The following is a 20,514-nucleotide window of genomic DNA, read 5'->3' as shown; positions in this document are numbered from 1 at the left end:
AGTAGTACAAGAAGCTCAGTGTAATTAAAAACCAGTCCACCAACAACAGCAGTTACACAACATAATGTACCAGCAATACACACCATCACAACTTACTACCAATCCAAATGACGACTACTGACAATCACCTGATGGAATACATGTGTTTGACTGTTTTTGTTTTTTTAGGTTTATGGGGCATCCTGTACTAGTTACTGGGGCATCCCTGAAGATATAACAGAGATTTATTGCCTCCACATTTTGTCTGACCTTTGCCTTAAGAACTAAAAGATCCTGCAGACGCTCCTCATATCAAATGGCAGCCACAGGCTTCTTTCTAAACCCCACTTTTTCTTTCACATTAGCCTCTGTTTTCATATATCCCTGTCAATCTCCCCAGTCGCCACATCTTTCTCCATATCCCTAAGAAAGCACTTTGTCTCCCTTTGGACTTTTCTTCTCTCTTCCTTTGCTTTCCTTCTTCTCAATCGCTCTTTGTTAGTCTCTTTCTAAGTGTGGTGATTGCCATCTTTTTAATATTGGTTTTATTTGAATCATTTCTCTAATTTCATTTGCCTTTGCTTCTTGTGGAGCTTATTATATTATTGTGAAGCCTTCAAAGACATGATGCAGCTAAAAAGCCAGAACACCGGCATTTTATGATATACACACCCAATCAAAAGTTGCACACACTTTCCCCACTGTGTCTACATACAGACAGGTGACAAACAAAATGAAAAACCTGAATAAATGAGTGGAATAACACAACAAATAAGCACAACCATAGACTATGAGGGGTTATTGAATGGTTTGATGAGAATGAAAATGGTGGGCAAAGTCTTGATGTTATACATGTGTACCCAGCACCGATAGCTGGGGAATCCACCTTGCTTGGCTTCGGTGCTGGGGCCTTAGCCTTGGGAGTGTGGTGGTGGTGGTTCATAAAGGCATTGCCTGGTCTTTCCCTGATGCATGGTCTCAGTTGGGGTATTGGCCCACCCTTTGTGTGGATGATGGACCTCTCTGGAGCTGGGACCTTTTACTCACAGGTCTGATTGGTCTTGCATAAATGATAATTTGGTGCACCTCCCCATGGTGTGGCTGGTCTGGTTCGATACACTGTGCCTCCTGGCAGTGCAGGGTGGTGACTCTTGGATCATCTACCCTCTCATTGAGTATGCCCTCCCACAGGGGCTAGCATATTCAACATGGAGCACGTGCCATGACCAGGGGCTACCTGTGTGACTGAGGGGGCTGGCTTCAGTGTGGGGGCAATGTGGCTCTGATGCAGTTCCTTGTATTTGTTATTGGTATCACACATTTCATGATATACATTTATACCGTAGCTCTCATACACATGAGGCACATAAAAACTCACAAGCCTTATATTTACCCACTATAATTTTAAGTCATGAAAGGTCCTGTGTGCAGTGCTGGTGCATTGGTATTTTGTGGATTCAAAATGTGGTTACACTATAGACTGCCTTATATCTGGTCTAATGTTGAATGCATTATATTCGTGGTATTTAAAGGCACAGTACTCACACAGACCTTGCATATGCATTATAATGCACATACATACTGCTTGCGTACACAACAAAATTGAATTGAAAACAATCATTGCTTAAAATTAAATACTCATGGAAAAATACAAAATTTCAACTTATCGCTTAACTGCTTCACCTCAGGGAGCTTTGGTGGTTGCTTTCTTTGGCACCCTCAGGGTGACCCAGACCCACTTACTCACTAGAAACCTATTGTTTGAGTCTGCATTTTCAACAACAGATCAGTGTGCACTCTGACTTTAAAGAGGATGTTAGATTGAGATTCTGTTTTTTTACATGTTACTTAAAACAGGCCCATGACCTATTTAGATGATAATTCTAACCCCTTTGTCTCCAGCACCCCATTATGCACTCAGATAGACAGTGTGCTATAGATCAACAACTTAGGGTGCATTATTTGGGTTTTTCTTTAATTCATCACCTGTCTGTACTGTGAGGCCACAAGGTCACCATTGTTCCATAAACTTCCCTTTACCCCAGTGCGGGTTGCAGAAGTCTAGCATATTAACATTTATATGAGATGGAGAGTTAAGATGTCAATGAATGCAACAACAGAGCAAGATGATATACCAAACCTGGCAACCCATATAAAACAGGTTAAAAAATGCCTTAACCTGTTTCCCTAACGGCAACTAAAACTCACTAACATAATGCTCCTTAACATCAGTCACAGGTTAAGACCATTATGATTAATTTTAGAACAGTCTTGTTTTTTTTAAGGATTACGCAAAATCCTTTAAGCCTTTACTGTTTCACATTTCAGATTATATGATAACTTCAAAGGTTTTTGAGATATACTGTAAAATTAAGTGTGTGATGAGGAGATAAAAGGATTCGTGCCACAGCAATACATCAAACAATACTGAAAAGCTATCAAATGCAGAAAATATCATTCTTATATGACAGTGTGTTTCTGAATAAACATTTTTTCATTATTAATATTTCACATCAGCTCTGTCTCAGCCTGATCCCGTCAGATCTCAGAAGCTAAGCAGTGCAGTGTCTGGTTAGTACTTGGATGGGAGACCTCTTTGGAACACCAGAGGCTGTGTGTGTTACTCCAGGTAAAACTGGAGTTGCGTCAGGAAGGGCATCCGACGTAAAACTTGTGCCAAATACCAATGTGGATCTGGCTGTATCCGCTGTGGCAAACCTGAGCAACACAGGAGCAACCGAATGGACAGCAACAACAACATTAATATTTAACATCAGATCTTTTTGTCTGTAAATTTAAAGATTCTTTATCTTAAACTATTAAATATTTAGGAGCTTTTTATTTTTTGAAATATTTTGGTTTATGGAAAATAATGTTTTAATCAATCCCGTACAATACAGTATGCTATACTGTGGACAATATATTGAAAATAATGATGGAGTGAGTTTACAGTATAGTTTCCTGCCACAGACTGGCGTCCTGTCCAGGACGTACCCTGTCTCACGTCTTATGACTGCTGGGATAGGGTCTAGCTCCCCTTGTTCCGATCTTGGATAAGCGGTTAAAGTTGAGTGAGTGAGTTTATAGTTCCAGATACACAATTTTCCAACTGGGTTACAGTGCAATTTCATCAAAAACAAATTCTGGCATCCTTATGTAGTTTTTCTTTTAAAGCAGAAACAGAAACGAAAACAGTTTCTGAGCTGATGTTAATGCCAAGAAAATCCTCATAACACTGAGAGATGAAACTATTACTCCATTATCATTGCAAAAGTGGAAACCATTACTAAATTCCAGAGGAATAGTTCCCATCAGTTAGTTTTAATTGAGACATATTTAAGTACGCTGTTGACAGTCAAGATGTCCACCATTATTCAAACAGCAACATCTGAAACCTGCTTGACCTCAACTTACCCTAAAACTAACTAAAATGAAATCAAAACATTCAGTGGATCTCTGAAGGCATAAACAAACTGTCAAGAATAGTTTACTACTTATAAAATATTCACCCATCTTCAAAGATAAACCGTGGCTTTGCTATGCTATTGCAGACACCATAGCTAAAATAATCTAAGATAGCTGTGGTTAACACTTGCTTTATTTTTTAAATAATGAATCATTTATATTTATTTATATATTTAATTACTTATTTAATTACTGTGATGGGGGCCAACAGGAGTTGCAATGCAGGAGTAGTCAGTAAACCTCGCTCCCCAAATGCTAAAAAAAGATTCTCTGGCCACAACGCTGGAGCCCTTGGATTTTGGCCTTCTGGTTAGAGAGTCCGGTGTCGCAGACCGAACGGCCCCCCCGTAAAAATTGTTCCACCTTTTGCATCTGTGCATGCGTTATTTCGGACCACAGCAGCATGTCTGAGATGGAGTCGTTTCATCCAAATCAATCAAATAGATTAATGGGATTATTAACCATCAGATGATAAAATTAAAAGCTCTTAAATGATTCAAAAGTCAGTTTTAAGCAGAAACGAGGTGGAATTCCGTGACGCTTTGAAATGTCCGGCGCGAAGTGAACACATCAGCTAGCAGCTCGATTAGCTGCGGCTCTCTGATTGCTTCCGCCGCCTTTTATGATGAAATAATGCTGGATTTAAGTGGAAATGATTGTTGTACAAAAGCTTCAGATATCTGTCACTGAGACAGATGATGACTGGAGTGCAGTTTGTAGCAGAAACCAGGTGTTAATCTGTGAACCGCGTCACCAGAGGGGACCGATTTTTAGGGGGACCATTCGGTCGGTGACACCGGCTCCCATACCGGAGTTCGTGAGTTTGCGTCTCGAGGGGAGTGAGTTGGACAAGTCAAAATCACTGAATACTGATTTAAATAAATAAATAATGGATTAATTTTAATTAATTTATTAATGAATTATTTTTTGTTTATTCATTTATTTATTTCCGTGGCTAACACTGCTTGGATGAAGTGTCTCAGCTTTGGTGAGGTTGACACCAGGAAGCCTCATTCCTTTGGTTACACCATGCAGGCTGAGGCCTCAGGGGACACACAAAATTTATCACTTTAACCTAATCGCAGAACTTTGAAGTTCATGGCTCCCTGCATTTTTGTAAATACTTGAGAAAGAAACAGACAAAGGGCACAAGGTCAACAGGATGGGGTGCACTTCAGTTTGCTTTGTAAAAAGAGGAACATGAGTGAATCTCCAATGATATAATGTGCTCCCTGCAAAAACAACAGTAAAGGTCATTTGTTCAAATACTTAACACATCAAAATGCAATATGAAGCAAGCTTGAAACACAACATTTTGGTAAATTTTGTGTACAGAATGGTAGTGATCATTCCTGATAGTTATGTGAACATCTCGATGTAGAGTAAGGGCCATCAGTTTCCAATTGTCCCTTTATAGTTACATTGTTATAATTTATATATATCTTGGATGGATGAATGAATGAATGAGTCCATCCCCTTCAGATTGTTAACACAATAACACAAAGCAGTTCATACTATGATTGTTTAACTCACAAAATTAAAAGAGCATATCATAAGGAGTCACAACCCTTTCAACTTTGATGCACCAGATCAATCGAAAACACAACATTGCCGCTATAATATCCCACAGATGTGTCTGCGATCTGCTGTATGGAGAGCGGATGCTTATTTGATGATGTATTCATAACAGGTGTGCTCATTAGTCAGATACACACAGGCTGTTCCTCCACAGAAATGTAATACAACTACAAGAGGCAGTGGCCACCAGACCTTAGCTTTCGAAATGAGCTGACAAACAAGGCCATTACAAGCTACATGGAACTTTAAAATGACAAATTGTGAGAACAGACGTGCCTAAATTCTTTCTTTCTAAGGGCTATAAATTAATGTGGCTAGAACCCACAGGGCCAAAATGATGATGTTGCATGAATTACATTACAACTAAATATATTAAAGGATTATTAAAGTCCCTTCAGCTGCTCTCTCGTGTGCGCTCAGGGTTGCCACAGCAAATCCAAGGTGGATCTGCATGTTGAATTGGCACAGGTTTTATGGATGCCCTTCCTGATGCAATAAACAAATTATTAACCTCCCTTGCTTGGTCTGTACGGGGATATCAGACCTCGAGCAAACGAGGCCATTACCATCTGTTGGCCTGCAACAATTAATTTACGTGATTTCAAACACTAATCATGAGCCCTTCATGGCAACATGAGTGGAAGCACCCTTCGGGAGGCCACTATGGTGCTCTGCCATGTTGATACAGTAGCCCAAAAGGGACATACCTACTCAGCTTTTAGCAATCTGGAAGACTGAAGGAAAGGGAAAAAAAAACATAATCAGTGGTTGCTCCCCTATCTACCTGTCTGCTGGTTGCTTGTGCAGGCTAACAGGTTTGAGAACCTCCATTTTTATGAAGTGGATGATCACGCATATTGGTTATCACAAGAGACATCAAGCGAGCATGAAGCCCCCCTTCCCAAATAGTGCAGCAGCTAAGAGAATATTTAGAGCAAAATTGTGCAAATGGTGACACAAGCACCAAAGTTGGCACAAATACTCCTTAGACATTACTCTTTTGAAAAAAACCGACTGGCCACTTGAATTTTCAATAGGCGGCCAGGTAGGGGTCAGTTGAAGTATTACACAGGGGTCAAAATTAAAAATGCTCAAATCATTTTGAAAACTACACCACATTATTTGTCTGATTGTAAAGATTCCAAAAAGGTATAGTTTGGACTATCTCTGACTGAATGATGAGTTATGGGGTAAAAACAGCAAAAATGGTGACAAAGGTCAATTTCAGTTTGTACAGGGGTCAAAAGTTAAAGTTGCTCCAATTTTGGTAAAAAAAAATATGCAAATTATTAGTTGAGTTGACAGGGTTTTAAGAAGGAATAGTTTGGACCAGGTATCATGCTTAGTTATCATGTTACGGGGTAACATATGTCACATGTCATCGAATCCAATGGACGCTGACCTTGTTTGACCTTTACTTTGGAGACCAAACATTCAACACAATCAAAACTATTCCATTTATTAATCCTGGCTGTAAACAGCCAGGTGCAACCCCCCCCCCCCCCCAAAAAAAACAACCTAACAGTTTTGGTCTCCATAGCTAGTTCCCCCATGACAACTGTATACATAATTAGGGGTGTGGCCACTTTGAGTGACAGCTCGTGCTGTCGCTAGGCTGAGACTCAATGTGCCGTTTGCTCAGAAGCTGCTGCTGTAGCTGCTAGCTGTCTGGAGCACCATGTCTGTGGTTTATATTTTTTTTTTATTTTTGAGGTGATGGTCTAGTGGTTAAGCACTGGGCTTGAGACCAGAGGATCACTGGTTCAAATCCCAGCCTGACCAGAAAATCACTAAGGACCCTTGAGCAAGGTCCTTAATCCCCTAGTTGCTCTCGGTGTGTAGTGAGCACCTTGTATGGCAGTGCCCTGGCATCAGGGTGAATGTGAGGCATTATTGTAAAGTGCTTTGAGCGTCTGATGCAGATGGAAAAACGCTATATGAATGCAGTCCATTTACCAGTTATTTTAGTACAAATATCTGTAATAATATGACTTGTGTGGTTAATTCTCCTGACAAATAGTAGAGAAGCTTGAATCTTCGACTGGACTGGGTTGCTTGACGTGAGGACGTTTCGCTTCAAATCACAGAAGCTTCCTCAGCTAAAATTCTTGCTCTGGTAGTCTGACTTCTGTCTTGACTCTTGTAGAGAAGAATAAACCAGAAGCCAACAAAAGCTGGAGTTTTTTAACCTAACCAGACCCCACCTACCGAGAGGCTGACTGCTATAGGCTAGTGACTAAACAATAGCTCTAATTAGCACCTATTGTGCTCTAGTTAGCACTGTCCTAATGACAGGACGGAAGCCTCCCCTGATGGCTCCCTTGACGACTCTCTCCTGATGACGTGAATGACTCATTACCATGAACAAAAGACTGAAACTGCTTTGACCTGAGTACCACATTGTAAACAGGGGACAAAGCGTGTCTGAGACCAGCTCCGCGGTTAAGGCTGGGTTTCAGCTGTTTTACAAAGAATGCTTCCTTGACACCTCTCTCAAACCATTTCTTCTCTCTGGCTAAGATTTGAACTTCCTTGTCCTCAAACGTGTGGTTAGTGTCTTTCAGGTGGAGATGAACTGCAGACTAAGGTCATTAGGAGAGTGCTAACTAGAGCACAATAGGTGCCAATTAGAGCTATTGTTTAGTTACTAGCCTATAGCAGTCAGCCTCTCGGTAGGTGGGGTCTGGTTAGGTTAAAAAACTCCAGCTTTTGTTGGCTTCTGGTTTATTCTTCTCTACAAGTGTCAAGACAGAAGTCAGACTACCAGAGCAAGAATTTTAGCTGAGGAAGCTTCTGTGATTTGAAGCGAAACGTCCTCACGTCAAAGCAACCCAGTCCAGTCGAAGATTCAAGCTTCTCTACTATGGAAACCACCTGGACAACTGAGAGCCTACACAGAAAAACTCTCCTGACAAATCATCTAAGATGTTTGTGCTGTAGTATTTGGATCAAGTGAATTTTTAATTTTCTTTAATGTTGTATGCTAATAGCATTAGCACTTATAGCAACTAGCACAATTCATCAGGCCCATTTAATCCATGAATACTGAGAAAATTTGCAGATCAGAAATTTTAATGCCCACACCAAAGCAAACCATTATGAGAACACCCACCTAGTCACCCAAAATATGATTTAATAAAACCCAAAGGGAAGTTAGCCTGTTAGCTTGCAGGTAACTCAAAGACGGAGGCCGTGTTTGGGCATCATTTGTCCTGCCAAGGTTTTGCATAGTGTCATCCACGCTTGACTTCTTTTTCCATTTATGGGATGGTCATAATATAGGAAGAATAAGCACTGCCAACCCATGGTATGAACAAATTATAGTCCTATTTTAATAGTAGATGTGAGCTTATATTTTCTCCCACTCACACTCTGCATATCTTTTAATAAGAAAAGCATGATGGAAATATTTCCACCCCTTGCCTTGTGCTATTCTGATTGCAAACACCAAGAATATAACACCAAAAGTCAGATCAGACCTTGGAGCATGCAGTGGTGCAGCACATTGTATCATCAATCACACTGCAGGACTGTCTTGGGTCTTGGATGGCAACCACCTAGTCAGACAACTGGTCCATTTCAACCTCCTGGAATTTACCATCTAGTGGCCTGCAGCCAGGGGGAAAATGGGTGCCACTCAGGTCCTTGCTACAGAGGCACTTGCCTTCTGGGTCATGCATTCTACTGATACCCAATTGACATAACTAAAAACAAGTCTTACTTCTAAAGTTTTGCCATATACTAAAAATCACCATATTAAATATGTTCTTTGGAAGCCCTCAATACCAAGCAGAGGTTTATTTCTTGGCAAGTCAGCGGCAGTTTGTTTGCAGAAACCCCTCCCTTCAATCTGTCACAGTTGCATACTTTACTCCACATGTCATCAACAGCTGTGTGAGCCTTAGAAATGTCTTAGCAAAAGCTGATTCTCAATACAAAAGGGATGAACTTTGTTCTCTCCTAAAGGACGCTGCTGCATAAACATTATATATATATAACTTTGATAAGTACAAAATGTACAGTAAGCTTAAAAAACTGACACTACTGCTTATTTTCAGTAAAGAAAGATCAGACTGCAGTAGATGAAGTTGTGGTAAACTCCTGATTGTTCCTTTTTTCTCCTAATCCTCTGGAGCAGTTAATGCAAAACTGATATTCTTGTGCTTATCAAAGGCTTTAACAATTAATCACATCAGGCATGATCAAAAATAACCACAAGCATGTGAGCTTGAAGAGGAAATTCCAGTTTAACAGGACTTCCTGTGCTAGTCTGTGGGGATGTGCGGTGTAGATACTGAGGCTGCATTAAGAGAGATTTGGCCTTGGTGACATGTGCCAGACAGTCTTTGGTCTGCTCATACCACTGCTTCCAGACTGTTTTATTTCTCTCATTACAGATTCCAGTGCATATCTTCTTTCTGTGGCTTAATCAGCCGTTTTTCTTTTGGGTCCTTTTCTTGCTCCTCTCTTTTAGGTCAATTTTCCTCTAATTGCCAAGTGTTCTGAAGTCTCCCTGCTGTTCTTCAGCTTTCATCTGTCTTGCACAGTGTATGGCATTATGATGAAATAACTATGTTCAAACGTATTCTCCTAAATATGAAGCTACTTCACGGGATGCAAGTATGAAATTAAAGTGAAATCAAGCAACAAAACCTGCATTAAGTGAAGTTTGGGTTGCATAAATAAAGGCTGGCATGAAAACATAGGAGTGGCGTCACAGCAATTTTTATGTTGTAAATGTAATGTTTATGGTGTAAATCTGAGGTGTCTGTTGGCTGAAAACTGGTAGTGACTTAAATATGATTAAAAAAAATACTGTATAATCATCTGTGGCCACAAGATGGCACCTCTACACATGTGACATCCTGCTCATGTATACTGAGTGAGGTACTGTGATTCATACTCTGGGACAGATGAAGAATAAGATGTGCTGAATGAGAAAAAGAAAAAAAAAATGTTGTCTTTCAGAATGTGTAAATTTAAGAAATCATGCTCTCAAACTGAAAGACCATGCTCTGGAATAAAAATAGGGAACATGAACTGCATTAAAGAAGTATTATCATTAACATTTTTGCCTTTATTTATTTATTTGTATTATAAATAATCAATGTGCCAGGTTTTTAAATATTTAATTACATTGCATGTTTAACTCACCTATGATTGCCTGTAAGGGGCCACAACACTCATGTGTCATGCTTTGTATGGTGACATTAATTAGCCCATTAGCTTCTGCTCATTAACACGGCACTTGCATTGTAAAAAATAAAATAAAGTAAAATGCACTGCTTAAATTAATTTACTTTCTTGTTGCAAGAATTGGTACCATCCTGTTCCAAAAATAAATGTGACTAGACTGTTGTGTGGGCCGCCAGAAGAGGAGGTACTGCTGGCCCACCACCAGAGGGCGCCCTGCCTGGAGTGCGGGCTCCAGGCACCAGAGGGCGCAGCCGCCTCACAGGAGCAGCCAGGGTGACAGCTGTCACGCATCACCTGCAACAGCTGTTACCAATCAGCAGGGATACATCAGCAGGACGACATCTCCACCTCTTTGCCGAGATATCGTTCTACCTGAAAGGTAATATTCTCAGCTGACTGCTTTGTGATTTTTGTGAGTGATAACAGACCTTTTTTCCAACGAGAGGTGGAGGTAGCTTTCCTGCCGTGCGGATTACTGGGTGCAAACGCGCCCACCTTTAATTGTGTTTTTGTTCCTCGCCAGCAGTACCAGGTCCGACACGCGGATCTACTGTTGTAATCTGTTGTATTTGTTGTGCACATTCACAACAGTAAAGTGTTGTTATTTGACCTACTCCATTGTCCGTTCCTTTGCGCCCCCTGTTGTGGGTCCGTGTACCGACACTTTCCCAACATAGACAGGTGCCACTTCTGTACTTTTTTCCTTCTTCACAACACATTTTTTACAGAAGTGACTCATACGTTTATGTGATTTATAATGAACATTTCCATGTCACTAAATATGTTTTGGACTTCATTTATACCAATCATGGTACTGTATTGTATTCCAGGGTGAATCTGTCTTGAGTAGGCAGGTCTCAAATACTAAGCAAGTCTGCAAGAAGGAAACTAGTGAGAGAAACCAGCCAGACAACTCTAGTGGTGATATAGGCTAATCGGGTTGAGAGTGTAAAAACTGTGAATAGGGCAACTTTTGTCTATTGCATCACCAGTCACACTCTTGGTGGAGTGCAACAGAGAATAACATTGTAATGAGAAAAGCCTGTATCTCCATTAGAGTGATGGACATCTTGGTGGTTTCCTTACTACAGGCTCCTTCTTGGCAGCCAATCGGGCTTGAGAAATGCATACTCCAGTTGGATTTAACATACACCATAGTGTTTGCACTTCTATATGATTGATTTAAATGAAGTCCAAAACATTGCTGATGACTTGAAAATGTTCAAGTATCCATCTACTGAATTGTACAAAAAAAAAATAATAAAAAAAAAATCTTTGAAAGTGTTGATTTAGTTATGGTACCATTATTTATACAACCATATTTTTTATTTAATTGAATTGTAATGTAGAGATTTGTCTTCAGCATGAATTTAAAGGAAATTATTTTAGAAACTGCATTGTGGAGAAGGTTGAATTCTTTTCTGAAATGGCATAAAGACATTAAAATGTATAAACACCTAAGGATATGTAGACTTTATATACATCCATGGTATTGTCAGTTAGGGGGATACACTCAACAAAAATATAAACGCAACACTTTTGGTTTTGCTCCCATTTTGTATGAGATGAACTCAAAGATCTAAATCTTTTTCCACATACACAATATCACCATTTCCCTCAAATATTGTTCACAAACCAGTCTAAATCTGTGATAGTGAGCACTTCTCCTTTGCTGAGATAATCCATCCCACCTCACAGGTGTGCCATACCAAGATGCTGATTAGACACCATGATTAGTGCACAGGTGTGCCTTAGACTGCCCACAATAAAAGGCCACTCTGAAAGGTGCAGTTTTATCACACAGCACAATGCCACAGATGTCGCAAGATTTGAGGGAGCGTGCAGTTGGCATGCTGACAGCAGGAATGTCAACCAGAGCTGTTGCTCGTGTATTGAATGTTCATGTCTCTACCATAAGCCGTCTCCAAAGTTGTTTCAGAGAATTTAGCAGTACATCCAACCAGCCTCACAACCGCAGACCACGTATAACCACACCAGCCCAGGACCTCCACATCCAGCATGTTCACCTCCAAGATCGTCTGAGACCAGCCACTCGGACAGCTGCTGAAACAATCGGTTTGCATAACCAAAGAATTTCTGCACAAACTGTCAGAAACCGTCTCAGGGAAGCTCATCTGCATGCTCGTCGTCCTCATCGGGGTCTCGACCTGACTCCAGTTCGTCATCGTAACTGACTTGAGTGGGCAAATGCTCACATTCGCTGGCGTTTGGCACGTTGGAGAGGTGTTCTCTTCACGGATGATGCGAAGGAGATGTGTTGCACTACATGAGGCAAATGGTGGTCACACCAGATACTGACTGGTATCCCCCCCCAATAAAACAAAACTGCACCTTTCAGAGTGGCCTTTTATTGTGGGCAGTCTAAGGCACACCTGTGCACTAATCATGGTGTCTAATCAGCATCTTGATATGGCACACCTGTGAGGTGGGATGGATTATCTCAGCAAAGGAGAAGTGCTCACTATCACAGATTTAGACTGGTTTGTGAACAATATTTGAGGGAAATGGTGATATTGTGTATGTGGAAAAAGTTTTAGATCTTTGAGTTCATCTCATACAAAATGGGAGCAAAACCATAAGTGTTGCGTTTATATTTTTGTTGAGTATAGTTCTAATCAACAATAAGAGCTGGAAACTACATTCAAAGAAATGTGCTTTTAAAAACAGGGTAGATCAGTAAGGACACTTGGTGCATCAATGCTTTTTTCAGTGATGACTTTACCATTTTATTTCATTCCCATAAGTTCCAGATCCCCTTTGGCTGCATCACTAAAGTAGCAATTTACTCATTTGATGAAATCATCTGGTAACCATGAGTCATTGACTCTCCAGCAGACATTTCCACATCCCATTGGTCTGGACTAACTGTGAGGAGTATTTGTTCAGGAACATTGACTGGACTTAGTGGCCGGTGGTCAGGAAGAGCACAGACTCACATTGTGTTGAAAGAATGCACCCTTTTCTCTGGTGAATATCTTATTTTTCTGCTGGCCATGTTTTCAGTCTGACACTCAGAAATCAGAAAAAGCTACTTTAATGCAGCACAACATGACCCAATGACAAAAAGTGTCTAAATGTGACACACATATGGTGATAGTGTTATTGAACAATAAAGCTAATCCCTCTGGTTCACCCACATAGAGGGGAATCAGACTATTTCTTCACAAAACAAGTTATTATTCAGCAACATTTCAGCAACTGTTCAAAACATTTACCCGCTTCTGAGCGCAGATGTTTTATGTTCACTCCTAAGTTACATCTGAAGAAAAACAAAAAATACCCCCTCCTCCGATTTGGCAGGATTAGGCAGTAAATTCTGTAGCCCTGTATGTGTTGGAACTTGCTTAATTTTTTTTTCCCTTTTGAATTTGTGCCTGCTGGAGAGTATTGTACTGTAAAAAGTTATCACACAGTCATTATAACTGTACATTCTACTACAGCTCTTTTTTGCTCTCAGGGGGTAAATAGGATACTCAAAGGCTTGGAATTTAAGTCTTCACACTGAGCTAAGGATTTCCAAAATATGCATCCCAAATCACTCAAGATAGCCAGCAAAAATGTGGTGCATCAAAAAATATGTGATTTTTTTAATGTTTCTCCAAATGGGTGTGGCTACAGATATGAGAGTAAGCAATAGCACTGGGTATGACACTTTGGACAGCTATGACAGAACAGTAACACCATGCAGTGATTAAAAATATATTGCAGAGATTTCAATGCAAAATTGTCTACAAATGTACAATGGTGATTTTTTTTTTTTTTTTTTTTTTTTTTTTGATACTCTGTGCGCTTCTTACCCTCTGCGCTGCTTTACAATGCTGGTGGAACCTCAATTTCTTAGAAGGACTCTTCCCAAGGGATCAATAAAGTTCTATCTAATCTAAACTAATCTATTTGAATTTTGATTGAAAATGATTTTGATGAAAACTGCACATGGCAGCAATCTCATGAAGTCTTATGTGTTATAACCACAATAAATTAAAATACAGATACAGTATGGATTGTTACCATTATTACTGGGTTAGCAGTCTTGCAATACAATATTAATACATTGTTATATAATGATACTTTGTTCTGAGCAGAAATATCTCAAACCTGTAGCCATTACTGCTTGGAATACGAGTCTTGTACCTGTAGCCATCTCCTTCTGAAAAAGCCTGATGTTGCATGTCTGTGCTTGGTGATAAATTTGCAACTTTTACACTTTTTATTTTTATCGAGTCAGCTTAACAAGCTAAACTTGAACCAAATGGTTGTGACTGGGTTCTCCTAGAGGACCATCTCAATTTAAAAGTACCTGAAGCCATTTTACCATGAAGTCAACCAGCTGTCCAACAAGTTCTTAAAAGTCTAAACATAACATAGGCCATGCTGATGACCTTGTCACCCACAACGCCCATGTAGCTCCCCTGGTTTCACCCTCAGCACTACAACTTAGAATTTGGGTTGGACCACAACCTGCAATTATGGTTAACAGTTCCCATTCAGTGGCATTCAAGTAAGTTTTCTGTTTAAGAAGAACATTAACACGTTTCTACAATGTCATTACTACTGGTGTATGTCAATTGAAGCTCAATCCTGAGATATTTTTTTTAGTAATTAACAAAGACTTTGCTTAATTATGAAATCCACCAAACAACTACTGATTTTTCTGTATCATTAAAGTCAGAGAGATAAAGAGATTCTCAATATAACATCTCATTAAATTAGACAATTTAAAGCAAATACAGTAAGAAACAAAACATGTTCAGAGGAAGTCCTACATGATCTTCAGACCTGCCAAAGTACAGTTGAAGAGCTCCAGAGAACAAAAGTCTTCAAGATTTCCTGGAAAACCTGTAACCGGCTTTAACAAAACCTATTGCACAGCTAAGCTATGGTGCATATGAAGTGGTAACACTCAGAAATGATTTTATTTTTTAATTGCCGGATATGCGGATATGTACATGTGTGCACACTGATATAGCAGAATGATAGCAATAATTTTTTTGCAATTCAGTCTCATCCTCCGATTGACCCTGAGTCTTGACATATTGGGCAAGACAATGTACCCCCACTTGCACAACTATTCACAAAGGGGTGTGTGTGTGGGGGGGGATTGCATATATAATATAATACATATATAGTTATTTAATATTTGTTAAAATCCTGTTTTTAAATCATGAAAGTAAAAATTAAATCATGTTTTAAGTCTAAGTCTATCAGAAACACTAAACAGTTGTTGGGTTTATTTAACTTTATTATTTTCCCTTTTTCTATTGCCAAAATGTTTCTGAAGCTTTATAAAAGCAATACAAGAAAATGTTTATTTTTTTTAATGTATACTTCAAATTGAACACACATGGCATTAAGCAATTGCATATTTATGACACGACTAAGCGGCCATTTACTGAACGGTAACCCCTGACAGAAATAATGTTTGAGATGTGATGTATGACTGACAGGTTTAGTCAAAATCAAGAACATGCACAATTGTCTCTGCCAAAAGTCAAATGATTAAATTCTAGATGACTTCTACCATCCAAGACATATTCAGTTAGTGTTCGTCTATCCATCCCCTGACTTGTCTAAAGAAAACTGCCTGTAAAAATGATGATAGTGTTGTATTTTACTAAAAGATGTCCATACCTACTATACAGCCCATCTTCCGCATGTAACCCATATTCCAAAAATGGTTTAGGTAAACAGGTATGACTTTGAGTTTCATATGTCAAGATCACCTAAGATATCCCTTCAGATTAATGTTTCTTCAGAATACCAGTCAAAATATCAAAATCTACATCAATGCATTCGGTCAAAATTTTGACTTTGGCATTAAACCTTTACTTTAAACTAATTTTTCTCAAATGGAACCACTTTTTTCTGGGCTGAAACCTGATAATTCTAAAGTTTTATCCAAATCAGATCAAAAGTCTTCATGCAAGTGTATTGTTACCAGATACTTTGGTATTGTTTCGTAACCAGGGTAGGTGCATGTACCTCTCTCCATGTGCTCTGGCTGCCCTGATTTCTGTGGAACCACATTGTGCTTGTTCACTCTTAGCTTGTGTTCATGGCTTTTATTTCAATACAGAAACAATATGATCTGGCTGATAACTATGATTTCATTTTGTTTGTACCTTTACAAAAGAGTACACTGGCCCAGTAAGTAGTATGAATGCTGTACTCACACATTCTTAATTATTACAACAAAATACAGGCAAGTGTATCCTTTGGAAACCCCAGTGTACATATGATATGTTTATGTTGTCATCCTCCTAATGTGGGCGGCGTGAGTGGCTCACAGGCCTGATTTGGGAATAGACAAGATCTAATCTAATCTTTAGACAGATCTTTAGACAAGTTCCTACCACTTAGGACCAACTTTGTGTATCTTGGCGGCCATCTGGATTTTTTGTGGCCATATTGGATTCGGGACAAATTTCAAGATGGCACAAAAGCTTATTTTGATTAGTATGGTCTGAAGTACTGGAATCTGTTGAGAAAATCTTGACAGGAAAAAAATGGCAGTTTTTACCTGGCTCAGCTCTGTCTAAATCTAGGATCAGGAAACCCAACCAGGAGCTGTCGTTACTCAGCCTCCAAAAAAACAGTTGATTTAACGTGACCTTGTAGAGGTGTGCAGTTCAAGGAGAAAAATCACATCTCCACCACCCTTTATGTGAGCCAAGTTTCTGTTAAGTCCACAACTCTCAAGTCGGCCTGAAGCAACACGGACACATTTATGCTTTGCATCAACCATTGAACTTCCATCTCTTTCCAACTATCTCTAAGGCTGAGGCACTTTTGTTTCTTTTATATATTCTGTAAACACTGCCAAAGTGACTATTTTAACATCTGGAAGTCATCCCCCCACCCCAAGCCTCCATTTGCTGACTGCAACAGTTTGGTTTATAAGTAGTTCCCATGGAGCGGTCCTCACAAGACTAAACTGCATTAAAAATCTATCGATACCACCGTCTGTGACACAGACACATCCCGAGTTCACGGCCAGAGGTTTCACACTTTGGCTTTTTGGTCACAATCTTGAACACAGAGTCAAGACAATGTCCAATCTGGTGTGACACCGCCACCGTTCGTTGCCTCCCCCTTTACGTTAGAAGAAAAGAGGCGTATAATCAAGTCATAGCTCAAAAATGCAGCATGTGGTTCTAATCAAAGCAGTCTGTGGACCTGGTTGAATTCACATGTTTGGAAGTTTCATCTTTGGTAGAAAACAGTCCATTTTCTGCAACGTGAGTGATGTGGCAACAGCAACTGGAACCAATTTGCGAAACGGAGTGACCTCATATCGGTTTGTTGAAATGAAATGCCAATTTTTCTCTTTTGTCTCTTTCTCTCAGAGAGAGAAAGATTTGTGATGTGGAATGAATGTGAAACCTGCTGTTGGTGATGATAAAGAGCAAAGTGTTACTTGTTACAAACTAAACAGGAGACTGGATTAAAAAAAAAAAATAAGTACAAGTGTTCGGTTCTCTTTGAAGTGTGGCGCAAAGTGGTATCTTTGAAGATGCTTTATGGTGTCAACATGTGAGATGGGTAATGCTTTAACACACACACACACACACACACACAGATGAATAAAACAAAGTCTGCAAAAACTTCTGTTTTTGTTATTACAGCCCATCACCCCCCCCCCCCCCCCCCCCCACACACACACACACCTCCACCCCCTTTTTTGCATGTTCACAACTTGAAACCTTTTCCACATATTATTTAAACACTGATGCTTCTTTCAATGTTCCGATTTGTTTGATGTTTTAAAATTGTAATTCAAAAATCATACCTCTGGGTTTTTTTTTAGTTCACCCCTGGTCCTTTAATCTCCTCTTCCACCTTTACTATTTTTACCTGTACTGCATCAATCTGACAATGGAATTTTTCAACATAAAACATTTAAGTCTCACACCTCAGAAATCACACAGATTTTGTATTATTCAGTTGTTGTGATTAATTATTTGTAAAATTTAAGGAGTTCATGAGGCCCACTTTTGCTAATGTTAATCTCTGGATTATTTTGAAGCAGATGAAAACATACAAGTAGTGGGGCAGATATGTAAAAAAAAAAAAATGCCTGAGATGTTCACATCTGACATAAAGTATGTACATTTGCATACAGAATGTTTGAAGTATGCTGATTTAAGATTTCGCAGGATCCAAGCACTTTTCCCAAGAGATCCAGTCGTAAAATGAGAATTAAAGATGGCCGCCAACGTTATTGGTTCATTAGATTTCATACTCCAATTTTTGACACCTCAACGCGTTTGAATGTCAGTAGGACAGTTTGTTAGTACGAGTCAGGATAGCTCAGTGGTTAGAGTGTTTGTCCACTAACCCAGGTAAAATGCAGGCTCTCCTGGGAAGAGAGGTCCTGGGTAAACATGCTAACATGTGAAACAGGATTTAATCTCTTTTTAATGGAATCCAAATTATATGCAGCAATATTTTGATGTCATAGAATATCATTGAGGACATTTACAGGCATATGAGGCAGATATTTTATATTTTACAGTCTGGCATACCTTAACCTGTCATGTTTCTCAATCTTCAGGTGGCTGTTCCTATGTGAAAGGCTTGTTCAGGAGTCTATTTCAGGTTGTTGATAATACAACAATATTTTGGAAGGCAATAGAAACTTTGGACAACAATAGGCCTAACACTCTTCATTCCAATAATTTCTTAACTTATACCATGGAGAGAGTCAGGAAGTCAGCACAGAACATCAAAGGAGTGCAGCTGTCCTCTCTGTCAGACATCTATAACTCCAGATGTCTGCGCAGGGCCAGAAGCATCAGCTTCGATGGTTCACACCCCGGGCACAGCCTGTTCTCACTGCTGCCCTCAGGAAAGAGGTACCGATCCATCAAGGCCCACCAACATGTTCTACCCAACTGCAATATGAGTATTGAATACACATTAGCCTTCAGTGTGCACCATTCATTGCATTTATTTTTTATAAAGGTGAATGTAATGAATAGCACAGACTTCTATTTATATACACCTACTGGCTCCCTTGTAAATACATGTATATATTCTTATTTGTCTTTTTATATTTATATTTTTTATATTTACTTTTACACCTTTGCACTACGGGAGTTGTCTTTTAATTTTGTTGTACCTTGTGTATAATGACAATAAAAAGCATTCTATTCTATTCTATTTATTTTTCGGACATTCAATGATGGTATCTCATGGCAGGTGAAATGTAGAGTAGAATTAAAGTAACTGTATTATGTATTAAAAACGAATTTATTAATAATTAATGTATTAATTATTATGCATTAATACCTGTTTTATTAACTCAGCATATCAAAATATCCTTGTATACCAAATTCCAGTAACCTGTGTCCTTTACAAACCAAATTAGTGACTATCAATGTTTCAGCATAGCAGCCATATTGGAATTCAAGAAGACAGCTGACCCAATGGTCAGACCTCTTATCATCCAGCAATTTTTGAATTCCCATACAGCAATTTTTGAATTCAGCATTTGAAAATACCTCTGTATGAAAGATTTCACCCTTTCTGACAGATGTGAACATCTTTTTCACATATCTGCCCCACTAAGCCCCCAACACCCCCGGATGGGATGCCAATCCATCCCATCTTACTTTCACAGCCAAGACCAGTATCCATTTACAGCTGGTGGGACTGGAATGATGCAGATGAAATGGCTCATCCAACGACACAGACAAGTAGCCTGGCAGGGAATCAAGCCCAGGTCTACATATTGGTAGTCCAACTCCATTTATCACTTAGCTACCTGCTTTGATCTGATGCATGACACTAAGGGTGTCTCCATTTGCTGAATTTTGAGATCCTATCATCTATGTTTTTCGTGCAAAAAAAAAGAAAAAAAAAAGATTCCTAATAGTAGCTTTGTAGAACATTGTGAGCAATTGGGAAAAATTTGCAATGTCGTGATAAATCGTGATTAACAAAATATGAAAAATCTGACTTAACTGATGCAGATCGTAGGTAACCTTGTGTAAAGGTAGTTGAACATGGATAGTTGGATACAATATCTAGCAATCGGGACCTCTTATTTTCTGAGCAGATGCCTCTTTCTGATCATTATCCACAACATGAAACCCATGAAAAGTATGTTATACTCTTCAACAGAAGACAGTTTTGAGATGACATGTGAGTGACAGTTTAGCTTTTTGCAGAAGTGTGGGGAAAAACCCAAAGGTAGTGTTTTGCACTTTTTCCAGTCCATGCACAAAAGCAATCGTGTTGTGGAAACTGCACATACTTGGGTGTATTCGACAACAG

The 20,514-nt window shown here is 39.4% G+C and overlaps 1 protein-coding gene and 1 long non-coding RNA gene across 2 annotated transcripts in view; both read right to left on the bottom strand.

Moving 5' to 3' along the window:
- col5a2a (collagen, type V, alpha 2a) overlaps positions 1-20,514 on the bottom strand; it is a 129,908-nt gene that overhangs the window by 102,959 nt on the left and 6,435 nt on the right.
- Positions 543-15,736, bottom strand: LOC117524089. Its single transcript, XR_004564705.1, has 3 exons — positions 13,980-15,736; positions 12,561-12,564; positions 543-555 (listed from the first exon to the last, which is right to left on the bottom strand). It is a non-coding gene; the product is annotated as an uncharacterized LOC117524089 (long non-coding RNA).

This window comes from Thalassophryne amazonica, chromosome 14, assembly GCF_902500255.1.
Source record: "Thalassophryne amazonica chromosome 14, fThaAma1.1, whole genome shotgun sequence".
In the NCBI taxonomy this organism is placed as follows: domain Eukaryota; kingdom Metazoa; phylum Chordata; class Actinopteri; order Batrachoidiformes; family Batrachoididae; genus Thalassophryne; species Thalassophryne amazonica.
The sequence above is the reverse complement of the archived record's forward strand: the minus strand, read 5'-3'. Positions and strand labels throughout refer to the sequence as shown.